General features: G+C 34.1%; 1 protein-coding gene and 2 long non-coding RNA genes across 10 annotated transcripts in view; 1 reads left to right on the forward strand and 2 right to left on the reverse strand.

Annotated features, from left to right (window-relative positions):
- LOC102161640 (uncharacterized) overlaps nucleotides 1-14,708 on the forward strand; it is a 729,975-nt gene that overhangs the window by 447,871 nt on the left and 267,396 nt on the right. The gene's annotated exons all lie outside the window — the stretch shown is intronic.
- Nucleotides 1-14,708, reverse strand: part of FGF10 (fibroblast growth factor 10) — an 82,877-nt gene that overhangs the window by 32,597 nt on the left and 35,572 nt on the right. The gene's annotated exons all lie outside the window — the stretch shown is intronic.
- Nucleotides 831-9,916, reverse strand: LOC146395529 (uncharacterized). Its single transcript, XR_014831276.1, has 2 exons — nucleotides 6,757-9,916; nucleotides 831-6,468 (listed from the first exon to the last, which is right to left on the reverse strand). It is a non-coding gene; the product is annotated as an uncharacterized LOC146395529 (long non-coding RNA).

A 14,708-nucleotide genomic window follows, 5' to 3' on the forward strand; every position in this document is an offset into this window, starting at 1 on the left:
GAAAAATGACGGATTTGGATATTAAAAATTAATGATTCTGTATATCAAAATACAAAAGAAAAAGAAAATATTAAAAATAGAGAATATTTTCTATCACAAATTTGACAAGGAAACTAACCTAAAAATAAATGAAAAAAGATAAACTAAAACTCAGCAGAAAGTTGAGCAAATGACATAAAAATATAATTCCAAAGACAAAAAAATACAAGTTTTAGGCATATAAAATATTAAGTAATTTAATTAGTAAAATCCAAATTAAAACAAGATAAAATATTTTACTTATCAAATTAGCTACAATGAGAAAAAATATAAGAATAGCCAGTGTTGGTGTGGGTTTGGTGAACTGCTAATAGGCCTGTCACCTAGGACATTTAAAAATGCAATTAAACAACTTGCTAGAATAGCCTTCGAACTATTATGCCCTTAATCAAATAATTTCACTTTGAGAAATCTATGCCGAAGAAATGGTCAGAGTTGCCAAACCAGATTCATATATTAAATGTACATTAAAATTATTACATAATATTCACAACCCGAATTGTGAGTATTTTAAAACAATCTAAATGTCCAACTAAAAGGTTGTGTTAAATCAAACATTCTTCTAACTTATTTTATTTCCACTAGCAATCATAGAAAATGTTAGAAAAATGTTAAAAAGGACATTATTTAATGATTTGAAGAATTGCTAATAATGTAAGCTTTAAATATGACATTGTATGATCACAATTCCATGAAATGACAATTCAACACATAACATAGTTATATATCAGAAAGGAGGAAGATAATCTAAAATGACAATGATTATTTCTGAATGATGGTTTTATCAGTGATTTTTATTTTTCTTTATAATCTTCTGTGTTTTCTACAACCAGTATTTAGAACTTTTTTCCTCAAGCCAAAAATTGATTTTCAGAAAAGATGACAGTAATTCAAGTTGAGGGACACTAAAAGAAACATAAATTATGAAGTTCTGTGTCGACCTGGTAGAGTTCCTGCAGTGACAGAAGCTCCTGTCTACCATTTAGAGGAGATAAATGCCCTATCTCCCTAGGAAGATGGGGCACAGATACCATTCAGATTGACAAAAGCATCTGTCCAGCATGCTTAGCTTCCTAAGGCTTTGATGTATTTAAAAGATCAGCAGAGCTTTCCCTTTGCCTTCCGTCACTGCAGCGCAAGTTCAAAGAAACATTTATTATGAAGAGGCTAAACTGTAACAAAAGCCTCTTTCTAGCTTTGAATTACAGTGTAAAGTTTATCTATAACTTTATTTATCAGAAATACCCCAACAGCTGAGTTAATGTACACCATTAATTTTCATTAGTCTTTTGTGATTTATATATTCTGTTTCAAGTATCAAAGACAAATACTAGAGACATTTTGCTGTTCTTCAGTGAGGAATGCAAGAATATAACAGAATTAATGTCGAAAATCAAGCTATATATAAGTTGAGACTATCTAACCATCTGATTAATAATAAATTTAAAGTCTTTTAAGACTGTCACTTAGAATTTGGATAGATATGTAAAGTCAAATCAATGAATCTAATTTCCTATTCATTAGGACCAAATATATTTAATTTTTAAAAGCCCCTTTCTGTTTACTATTTTCCTTTCTAAAAGTGATCAAAGAAAACAATGAATATGATTTAAATTATTTTAAAAAAAATTCCATAATGTCTAAGGTCTCACAACAGAGGTTAAATTCCAAGCACAAAGGACATTTTAGAAATTTATTTTTATTTGAAGCCTGTACATCTTTGGTTCTAAATGTTGTAAAGCGATGATCAGAATAGATCAATCATTTTAGCATTCAGTAATACAAAAGTGTAACCCACTCCTCAAACATGTTGCACATAATTTAATATTTAATTTTTTAATGTACAAATGATGCTGCTGTCCTTAGACTACATTAAAGACATGTGGAATTGGGAAAAGAGAAAAACAAAACAGAAAATAAAAATTCAGTATGGGATTCAATTATGGAAATTATCTTCCTGATACGAATGTCTTGTGCTTTGCTCTAGCCAAAGAATTTGCCTTACTGTGTATTTGCAAATTATCTAAAAGGCAGTGATAGCTTCCTATCAACGCTCTTTATGTGAAACAGTAACCTATTAGGCCCTTGCTGAGAAATTCCACTTATTTCTTCCTTTTTCACTTTGAGATTCTTTGAAAAGTGTCATCTTATCTGAAAGGTCTCCTCTGGCCATTTGACCCCTACCTTTAATATCTTGCTTTCTGCTCTTTGCTCTTCAGCTCCTCACTTTCTCACTTTTGACTGCATTCTCTCCCTCTTACAGACTCTTTATTTTGAACTAAGGATACCACTTCAGGCCATCTGCCCTCATTCTTTTTACTCTCCTATCAATACCCACCTTTTGCCTTGGAAGACTTCAGTCTCAGAGTTCCTGCTGTGGCACAGTGGATTAAGGATCAGGCGTTGTCTCTGGTTCGATCTCCAGCCCAGCACAATGAGTTTGGGATCCAGCATTTCTGCAGCTGCTGTGGCTTATATTTGATCCATGGGCTGGGAAATTCCATATGACACAGGTGCAGCTGAGAAAAAAACTTAGGTCTCCATTCTTACATACCTCTTTGAAATAAGGTACAACCTTGCTCATTTCCCTTAACTTTACATGTCTTTTTCCACTATTTGGTTAAGACAGAAAATGGTAAGAAATCAGAATTCATGGGAGACTAGGAGTGAGAAATTTTAGAACGTACTTATATCTTTGCCCTACTCTTGCCAAAGTATGAATTTTTCCACTTCACACATATCTGCCACTTTGGGCAATTAAGGAGGAGTGGCAGTAGAGATAAGAAGCATATATTAGAAATGACAGTATCAGTTGAGACCAAAGTAGTAGGTGGAGGGAAAAAGCAGAAGAATGCATCAACTCAAAACTGGAAGGTGAAATGAGCATGGCCCAAAGAATGGGAATGACATGCCTTAGATTTGCAGCTTTTCCAATTTTCTCAAGAATTGCCTGAGAGTTATAAACTTGAGTGAGAGTCATTAATCTTTGAAATCTACTCTATTCATACAGTGCCCATCTTTAGGTTCTTGATAATATGCCCTTTAAACTCTTTAAAAAGATACCCCCATTGACCATAATGTGAAAATATCATGAAACATAATACAATTTTGAAAGTTTAAAAATATAGTACGTACAGACATTAAAACAAGGAGTATTAACTCCAGAACGCAGTTAAATTTTTTTTTTTAAATCATCATGGCTCTTTTGTCAGTGTGATAGTTTTTCTCTTCATTATTCTGACAAAATTAGAATATTGATTACTATAGCCTGTAGCATTCACTTTATGACTGGGAAGTGTTACCAAACGTGAAATTCATTTAGGCTCCAATGGAATAGTTGTCCTCTTTCTAGGATTTCAAATCTACCACCTTGGGTAAATTCAGAAATATAGAAAGAAAATAGAAGTAGGGATTTTATGTATTATCCTTTACCCAAAAGGGGAAAAAAAAATGTGGAGGTCAAAGGTAGAATCAGCCCAGGAAGAAGAAAATGCACTTTTCCATGTAAATTCTAAAAGTTAACATGATAGCATTCCAAATAGGTTTACACGATGATCTGAAATATACCATCCATGAAGAGAAAAATTTATTCTAATTAATTCTTCTTTTGTTCTTACTTTTCAGCATCTCTGGGATCTGTCTAATCTATAAGGTTCCTAAGTAAAAGTTTTCACATGAGTTCTAGGTGAAATACATGCTAGTAAATATTTATTAATAACTATTACAGTGTAATGTTTTATAATGGGAATTTGCTTTTTTTCCTATTTATATCATGTAGATTCACTGAATATATCTTCCTGGAAATTTGATATATGTAACAAATACTGGGGTATATAAAAATTGGTTGGATATAGCTTTTAAGGAATTCTTGGGAGGAAGTATGAATAAAAAATAAAACAACATCACTCAATTCTACTTTATTAGGTTATGGATCTGGTTCCCAGAATAAATGAAATACCAACAATATGGTTCATTATTTTATATATCCAAATAGGTAAATGAGTTATAGATAGATATCTGAGCTATTCCACACCCCACTCATCATTAGAAAACAATGACACAGCATTTATTAGCATTTACAAGTGAGTTATTTTAAAACTTAAGACATTGGGCAAAACAATGAAAGCTCTATAAAGTCCACATTATAGACCAACCTATTATAAGGGGAAATCATCTTGGAAGAGATTTCACACCATTATTGAAGACCTAGGGAACTGTCAGTGTTGCTCAGTATAGTCCCATAGTCAGCTGTAATAGTTGGAGCTGACTGTCTTGATATTATAGGACCCAAATACAAGAACAGAAACATTTGTAAATACAACCTGTAGTGACTGGGGGAAAATTATGGATTGAGCAGAGAATTTAAAATCAGACCTGTCTGCATTTCATTATTTGGGGTAATATTAAATAACCCTACTTCATGGGGTTTATATAAGGAATAAATTATTTAATTGCATGGAAAGTGTTCAACAAATAATAGATATTCTTATTTCTATAGTCTAACTGATCCAGAAGGCTTTGCAGATACCATTTGATGATGATGAAGGCAGACCTGGGAAGGCAGCATTGTCTAACATGCTTTAAAAACTAGGCATGTATTCCCTTACTAATCCCATTATACTTTTAATATTTGTGAATTTAATCCTATTTGACTTATACTGGCAGTCAGTACCACCTCTGGTTAGTTACTTCTTAATTAATTATCTCCTCTATAAAGTTATATCATTTTAGTCTTAAATTTGATCTTCATAAGCATCACAGACAAATCAATGACCACTTGTGAAGTATCCCATGTGTGTTACTAACTACAGGACATAAGGAAGTGGAAGTCGTACTCTAGCACTAGACCTTACTTTTAATTCGGCCACTCGAATTCACTGAACACTGTGCATATTCTGTCAAGGGACAAAATATTTGTGAAAAGTTAATAAATGTTAGATATATATGTCATATCTATAGATGTTAGATATAGATGCCCATCTAATATATATGTTGCCAATTAAACAGGGTAAATAATAACTTTAATAGGAGTTCAAGGGAATAAGGACTTTGGATTAGGGAAGCTATGGAAGGTTTTATGGGAAAAAACAGAATCCATTATTCAAAGTATTTACTGACTGCCAGCTTTATGTCAAGCACTCTAGTAAAACACAAGCAGAAGGAGCAAGGGAAGGGACCCTTACAGTAAAGGAAATTAAAATATTATGAAATTCTCTATAACCTACCCATGTTAAAGTTCAATTACATTTCTAAAAAATCAGTTACATACTTTGAGATGTTTCAGTAATTTTACATTAGGGAATGTTTCTCTTTAGAGGAGTCCAGTAATTTCTACAAACTTAATGGTATTGCTTTTTACTAAGAGTGAAAATGCTGCTTTGCACATAGGTCAAAGCAAGGCAATGCTCAAGGAATCAGAGAAGTGGACAGATATAAATCTAGACACAGGGACCAAAAGGATAACCCATGTTGGATGGTCAGAAATCTGGGCAGAGAGCAAAAGGACATCCATAGAAAACAATGAGAAAGGTGAGCCTGGCAGCACAGAAAAGGTATCATCAGCTCTGAGGCTGAGGCAAACTCTGTTCTCAGTTCCAAGTACTTCAGTGCAATCCATTGTCCTAGTCGTTTTGAGGTTTAACCAAACTTCAGTGCCTCATGTAATAAATTCAGGCGGATAATGACACCATTTCCAATTAAAGACAAACTTAGCAAAATTGCATTTGGAAGAATTGTAGTTTGCTCTAGGTTGCTATAAAACCACAAGATATATGATTTGAAAAAAATGTTAAATATTAAATGAATAGTTATTTGTTTCCTAATTTTAAAACATAGTAAAAATGACACATTGGAGTTATAATTTCAGTAAAAGTTCACTTTTTTCTTTTTAACAAAATTATGGTTTTATATGTATTTTTAAACCAACTATGTGACTGACTTCTGTTTCTAGGGATAAATATTTTGTATTTTCAATATTTAGGATTGAGAGAGTACAAGTTTTCCTTTAAGATGATTTTCTTTGAAACATTTGTTAATAATAACAGTAAGTTTCAGCATTGTTCTGATTTTATGGTATGTGCTGGGTCAGTGGTTTCTAGGGGTCAGTAAATGAAAGGAAGTTTTGAGACTTTCAAAGGATTTCATCTGAAAAATAACTTTTTGAATTTGGATAAAAGCACTCATATATCCCTAGTAACCTCCCTGATTCAGGCTACAGTGGTATGTACAATTATTTGTTGGCTTCCTTCTTTTCATACTGTCTGTGGACTTCCCTCCAATCTGTGCGCCTAAAGAATTTCAGGTATTATAATCAATGGTCACATCACACATTGCCTACAATCTGAATAAGAAGCATATCTAAAGAAATATACACTATTTTTCAAATGCTTGTGGATGTTTTGTAGTGATAAAGTTTATTTTAAAGCATACCTTGGGAGTTCCCGTCGTGGCGCAGTGGTTAACGAATCCGACTAGGAACCATGAGGTTGCGGGTTCGGTCCCTGCCCTTGCTCAGTGGGTTAACGATCCGGCGTTGCCGTGAGCTGTGGTGTAGGTTGCAGACGCGGCTCGGATCCTGCGTTGCTGTGGCTCTGGCGTAGGCCGGTGGCTACAGCTCCGATTCGACCCCTAGCCTGGGAACCTCCATATGCCGCAGGAGCGGCCCAAAAAAGACAAAAAGACAAAAAAAAAAAAAAAAAAAAAAAAAATAAAGCATACCTACTAGCTTTCCACTATTATGTAGGCCTAAGATTCCATATGGGAATCTAAAACTATCTTAACTGTAAATATAGTCTTCAAATGTTAAAAGGTTGGGAATTACAGCCTTTTACAAGGTTCTTTGATTACTGAAAAATAATGAATGACAAAATGAGAAAATCTGATTTGAGGCTACTTTGGGGAAAAATAAGTAAGTTAAACTGAACTCAGATCATATTGCCCGAGAACATTAGATTTCAACAAGATGTTTTTAGTCTTCTGTTTTTAAGAATATTAATACATTAAACATTGGCATCATTATTGAACTTCTGTTCATCTTAGCTCAAGTGAATGACCTTTACCATCATCACTTTCTGCCCCAGAACAGGGTCATTCTCTAATATATGTGGGTATCTCTCATCTTCAGACCTTCCTTTGACCTCAAGCTTTTCTGCAGTTTTTCTCCATTTTTTTTCTCCCCATCTCAGCAAAACATAAGTTGTCTATATATCCCCATTTTTTTTCACTTTTCATTCTTTGCCTCAGCTCAATAAAATTGGGCTTCTACCTGGCCCTCTTTCATCAGATAGCAACAACACTCATGCTGCCAAATTCCAGCAGTCTCCTCTATCTAGTCTTATCCTTCCTCTCAGTGGCATTTGAAATAACTATTCCTTCATATTTCTAGAAACAATTTTCTCACTGGTCTTCTGAGAATTCACTCTCTGGGTTTTTTTCTCCTATCTCTTTGGCACTCTTTCTGTCATTCTTTTATCTCCTTCCCTTACTCTACTCAATATAGAAATAATTGGGTTGAAGTTGGACTCAGACCCAGGTCCTTCTATGCTGTCTCCACAGGGATCTCTCAGCATCATGATTTTAAATTCCATATGTGTGATGATGTTGCCCAAACATACTTCTCCAGCCCTGACTTCTTTCCTAAACTCCTAAACCTCTAACTGCTTGACAGCTACTCTTAAATATTAATAGTGATCTTAGTATCTCCAAAGTCAAACAACTGATTTTTCCTCCCAAAGCTGTTCCTTGCACCTACAGCTTTCTTCATCTCCGTACAAAGCAATATCATTCACTTTCTCTCATCTCTTCACTTCCCACTCCCATTTGCTGTCAGACACAAAGATTTGTTTGTTCTGCCTCCAAATTGTGTCTTGACCCTAGTACTTCTCTACAGCTCTGTTGTTAGTACAGTCCAAAGCCATATTTTTTTCCCATGAACATGCTTTCATTTTTACTCATTTCTCTTGTCCCCCAAAATAAAATGATTTTTTAAAAAAATCACATGTCATTCACATCTGTTAATCTCTTCATGGCTTCCATTAAGTTAGAGTAAATGTCAGACTCCATGGCATAAGGGGCCACAATCCACGTTTTAAATATATCCCACTACTCTCTCTTTCACACACCATTCTCCAGCCCCACTGGATTTTTCTCTTTCTTGAAAATATTGATTTTATTTTTCAGGACTCTTGTACTAGCGTCCTCTGCCTGGGCTTTATCGCCCCTAATTTTGACATGGCTGATGCTATCCCATCCTTCAGGTTTCAGAACAAATATCATTTCCTTATAAATAAATAATTTTGTACAAATAATTTGTCTTAAAGCAGCTCCATCCTGAACCTTCTGCAGTGACAGAAATGTTCAATAATCTATGATGTCCAGGATGTAATTATTGAGCACTTAACATGTGATATTCAAAAACTGAATAATTTTAATTTTATTTAAATAATCTAAATTAAAATAGCTACTGTGGCTAGCAGCTACCATACTGATAGTGCAGTTCTTACACAGCACTTCATTCTACTTTAAAAAATACAATTTAAAATCATAGCATTATATTTTAAATTCATTGATCTACTTTTGAAAATTTATTTTTCCTTTCTATAGTGTAAGCTTCTTAAGACAGGACCATTTTTGTCTCTTTGTTTCTAGGCACTCACTGCCCAGAAGAAGGCCTACCACATAGTAGGTATTCAATAAATATTTGCAGAAAAAATAGATAAATGAATGGGTAGATGAACCCATCTCCTCTGTTTCTGGATGAAGTTACACCTGTGTCATAGCATCTTTAGTTCAGATCATTAATAATAACATCCTCCCTAGACTCCCTCACACTCCTTCTGCCTCAGTCATATCTCTCCTTCGTGTCACTGAGTGATCATTTTGAGTTACTTCTGTGGTCAAGTGACATGCACCTGTTTAAAACACTTTGGCATAGGTCACTATTGCAAGCATCGTTTAATAATATCATGACTTCTGCATAAATGGCTCTCCCTACCTCTCATCTTACACTCAAGCAATACTGAGGTACTAACAGTTTTCACACATCATAGGCTGATAGGAACAACACTTCCTTTTAATGTTTGGCAAAGCTTCCTGGATCCTTCAAAAAACCCAAAGACCTGCCTGTATGATGATTCACCCATGGCAAATCTTCCTTCTCTTACTGAGAATAGCTCTTTGTGTGTGTGTGCTTTTTATACCTTATCCATACTTTCTACATGAATAGATTGTACTTGGTTTCAGGGACTGTAGTTTACTTTATAACCTTAGAGTAAAATTCTAGCTGTGTCATTTAGTAAGTGCTCCACTGATAATTGTTAATTAAATTCAACTCACATCCTTATAGGAAGGTTCCTGTACTGAAGGATGGAACCCAGTCGTTCTGGCTTAAGGCTTTTATTTTTCCCCAGAAAAGTAATTTCTCTTCTTTTCTTTTGTTTTTATTACATAGAACAATTTTTTTAGTGTCTCAGTAATATGATTATTTATGTTGGGGCCATATCATATTTTTATCAAATTTAGAAGGTAAATATAGAAGTCTTCCATACACCATTATGCAATGTGTCATTTGTCTTAAAGACTGTCAGATTTTGGTATAAAAGGTATATAGAACCTGTTCAAGGTGAAAATATTTTACAAATATTAGGATAGTTAACAGACTCAAGGCTTCTACCTGCCTTCTAGCTGTACTGTGGATGAAGAAGTTAATAAAGCATTGCTAGTCCTACAACATTTCTTTAAGGAAATGTGTGAACTAGTCCAAAGAGTTGTATATCTAAAGGTGGGCCAGTAGTGAGTTATTAAAAATTTAATTTTCTTCTATGAAACCACTGGTGATAGGATAAAATATTCCATAAGTATAAACAAAGCAAATGCTAATAAGACATGCTAATGTATTAATCCTACCATAACGGAAGTAAGACTAGAGACCGAAAAAAGGACACTGTCTCAGTCTGTTTGGGCTGCTAACAAAACACCACAGTCTGGGTGACTATAAATAGTAGAAGTTTCTTACTCACAGTTCTGGAGGTTGGAAATCTGAGATCAGGGTACTATCGTGATTGGATGGGGCCCTCTTTCCAGGTCACAGGCTTCTCATGTCCTAATAGGGCACAAGGAGCTGGGGCGCGGGGGTGGTTCCATAGGCTCTTTTTTATAAGAGCTCTTAATCACATTTATGAAGGCGCCCCTGTCATGATCTTATCACCTTCCAAAGACCCCACCAACTAATACCATCACTTTTGGGGCTTAGGATTTCAACATATGAATTTTGAGGAGATACTTTCGGATCACAGCAAGCACTTCACATGAGATCTGACACTATGTGCATTTGTGTTTGCTCTATTTTCTAAATTGTAAAGAAAATTCAGGACAAATTTCTATCACTCTTGTCCCAGATAAGGCAGAAGCTACCATCCTTTCTGATATCTCTGGAGGTTATTAAGAGTGAATAAAAATGCAGAGGGCTCAATTAAATTTGAATTTCAGAAAAACAATGAATGACTTTTTAGTGTATATATACCACATGCAATATTTTGGACACATTTATACTAAAAGTCACTCATTCTTTATCTAAAGTCCATGTTTAACAGGGAGTTCTATATTTTATCTGGTAGCCCTACTTGGAGCGGATGCTGAGAGGTAATGTTTTTCATCTCCTATGGCTGTAAATTTTAGTTTGCATTAAACTCTCAATCTTATGTGTCCACTAAAAGTTTAATCACATTTTCCATGAATCTTCTTTATGCTCACATTGCTTGCACTGTGAAACAGGGCTTCTTTTTTGTAATGTTCTTCTAAACTCATTCAAGGCATTTGTCTATGTAGTGGGCTTTAACATCTGCATTTGCAACTAGGGGGAGTGTACAGGTCATAGAGATTTAAATAATTTATGATTAAATAAAAGATGTGCTTGTTTTCTAGAATATTTTAATCATACTCCCTATGCCCCCTCCTACTTTCTACTATGACCATATATACTCACTACCCACTTGTCTCTGTAATCATTTGTCACCTATTTTATTTCACCTCCTCTTTCATTTCTTCCACCTTCTTGCCTATCTTGCTGCTCAGCCCAGCAGTGATCTCTATTAAGTCCACATGCAAAGCAATTTTGCTACCTTATCTATTTCACCATCATTTTACAGACCATTTTTTCATGGATTTAACTTTTTAATAAATGACAATTGTTCCCAAAGAAAAATCATATATGTAAATCATATATACAATGTATATTATATTATAGTACATATATATTGTATGTGTGTAATATTACATATATATGGCAAAATCACTTTTTATTTCCCTTGCTGGAATGTAGTCTATTTTGAAATCAGGTTAGACTTGGCCTAGGTGTATGTGTCATACTAGTTTGACTCATAATTGATTTTGAAAATAGTTTAATATTCTAATTTTACTCTAGTTAAATATCTTCAGAAAAAACTGAAAAGCTGTTTGGGAATACATGTTGGTAGCTTTAAAAATCTGCATACTCTTTTACCTAAAATTTGGTTTCTAGGAAATCACTTTAGGACAGTGCAGTTGAGTGGCTAAGATCATTGTGTTTGGAATCATACAGACAATCCTCATTTTATCATCTGCTAGCTATGGAAAATCTATGTCTTTATCTGAGACACTGACATAATGAAAATATTAAACTAAAAGGATTATTTTGAATATTTTAACCATTGCCATTATATATATATTCCCTTAACATATCTAATAAATATATAGTATATATACATGGGTAAGTAACTATAATATAGGTACAAGTCAGAATCTTACAGGAGTTTTAAACTATTATTTATGAATATTTTTAATGGTATGAAAAAGTGTCCATGAAAAAATAAAGTTATCGCCAGGATAAAATATACTATGTACAGTATAATATCCACTGGGAATATCTGTATAGTATAGAATCACATGATTATAATACAGACAAAGGACTGAAAGGAAATTGAACAAAATAAAACAGCAGTCACCTCTTGGTAGTGAAATATGAGTATTATTTTAATACTTTCTTACCTATATCTAATAATGGGCATGCTATAATATTAGCAATAAAAATTATATATGTACATGTATAAACATATGTATAACACATAAAATATTTAACAAATCAGTGAGTATGCATTACATACATATGCTCTTAAATTATATATATCAAACATAATTTAAGAAATATATTCAGATTAAAATAAGAATTTTTTAAATGACAGAAGATTATTGTTATTTTATCCATGGTTCATTACATGAAAAAAGTATCTATTTTTAGCAAAGAGCTTATGAAATAACTATGGTAATTCTTGGTTTTGACTCATGCTTTAGATGGCAGTACAGTTATTCTTTTTTGGACAAATGTTGATTTTTGTAACTTACATACTAAGAAAACTTGTTTATATTTGCATCATTAGATAGCTTAGAAAATAATGCCACATGAACACTGTTATGGGTATTATATTGAACTTAAAAATTTTTAAAGTACTTATGTTAATATCCATTTATTGAAATTAATCTTCTCAGGTCAGATTGCTTATTCCGGTTGTTAAATTAGTAAAAATAAGCTAATCCTGTTTTGGCTCAGCGGGTTACAAACCTGACTAGTATCCATGAGGATGCAGGTTATATCACTGGCCTTGCTCAGTGGGTCAAGGATCTGATGTGGCTGTGAGCTATTGTGTAGGTTGCACACACATGGTTCAGATCCTACATTGCTGTGGCATAGGCTGGCAACTACAGCTGGGACTTGACCCCTAGCCCAGGAAATTCTATATATTGCAGGTAGGGCCCTAAAAGCCTAAATAAATAAATAAATATGAACTAATTCAATTTACCCATGTTGAAATTTGAATTCTCTTGGATTTTAAATATTCTTCTTCTTATCTTGAGAGAAGATAATAACTCATGTTGTGTTTCTTATTATTTAAAAGTGATTAGTGTTTATCAACTGTACAGTGAATGCTCTAAAGACATGACGTTGTCTACTGATATTCTTACATAAAAGAGTGGCTTAGTTTATCTTCTAATGATAGATTAGATGGATAGCAGATTAAATGAGTCAATGATTTGTTCTTATATTTGTAATGCTTGAAGGCTATACTCAATAGAAAGAATCTCTGATTTATTCCATTCGATATGATCTAACTTTTGCTTTTTGACTTTCTAGGGCAGCACCCATGGTATATGGAAGTTCCCAGGCTAGGGGTCAAATTGGAGCTGTAGCTGCTGGCCTACACCACAACAACACCAGATCCGAGCCACATCTGCAACCTACACCACAACTCACGGCAAGACTGGATCCTTAACCTACTGAACGAGGCCAGGGGTTGAAACTGTGTCCTCATGGATACTAGTCAGATTTGTTTCCACTGAGCAACAAGGGGAACTCCTAACTTGTTTTTAAAAGTGGTTTTCCAAGTATTTAAAAAGAAAATTCTTTAAATAATTGAGAGCTATAATTAAAACCTGAATTAGAGAATAACAAATACTGCGTGTCATTAATTAAACATAGATACACGCTACAATGTGTGCTTCCCTTCTGGAAACCAGAAATAATTTCCAGGCCAGCTCATGGTAGTTATCTTATCTCAAAGAAGTAAGGCTTCCAGGTTAAATTTCTATAGCATTTCTATTGATATTTTGCTACAATTAATAGCTTTTTTTTATTTGGAGGTACTAGATTAAACCATGTAAACTTCCATTTTTGTAAATAAGATTTGGAGGAATATAGTCAATAATACATAATTCAACCTAATAATGTGTGCCAAAAATGCACAATGTGTGTATTCCTTTCTTTAAATTAAAACACACACATCATCCACACATATACATAATCTGGAGTTAAATATTTACTGACTTATGTCTTTTTTTTTTTTTACTTTAAGGTGTGAATTTTACAACTAGGAACTGTGTTTTAATTTTAATTCAGTTGTAAAAAATTTAGAAGCTAGTGGATATTTGTAGAATCAATCATTTTATTGTTAGTGATTCCATCTCAGCATCTCAGGCTAAGAAGGGCCCAAACTTTAAAGTTCTACTCTCTGTTAGAGGAGCATATTTGGGTACACTGAGATGTGAATGGGTAACTGATTTAGCACTGGCCACAACATCAAGGCTTGATGAACAAAGAGAAACGCCATGATACTGACCCACGTGATAGAGTGAGGGCTTTGGCTTTGAGGAACCTTTCTGAAGCTTTTGATGCACTAGTGCAGGGTATATTGGACTCTATTGTCAGAATTCAAGGGTTCAATAAAAGAACTACCTGCAAACAATGCAAAAGCTGCCACAGAGAAAACTCATGCCTGATGCTCTGTGCCACCAAAAAGCAACACCAATGCAGAGGTGGCATAGCCCTTACCTAAGCCAGAGTACAAGCCAGGCTCTTAGGTTTTGGAAACAAAGTATCAACTGTGCATTTCAGGAACTCTTCTTGACTCCTACCCAGCTCCTATCAGAACTCGGTTGAGATAACTGATTTTTAGTCTAAAGTTAAGAGCGTCCATCAAAGAATTCTAAGACCCACCCTTGCATTAATTCAAATCCCCAGGATTATATGATTTGGACATTACTTGGGAAATTTCTAGGTTTTGTAAATATGGGAACCTAGGCTAGCTGATCTCTCTGTGTCTCTTTTTCCTCATCAGTAAAATAGGGATATTAATAGTATCCAA

The sequence above is a fragment of the Sus scrofa genome, chromosome 16, assembly GCF_054392235.1.
Source record: "Sus scrofa isolate SSC_HxYL_T2T_F1_AM1 chromosome 16, Sscrofa_HxYL_maternal_Yorkshire_Landrace_v2.0, whole genome shotgun sequence".
In the NCBI taxonomy this organism is placed as follows: Eukaryota; Metazoa; Chordata; class Mammalia; order Artiodactyla; family Suidae; genus Sus; species Sus scrofa.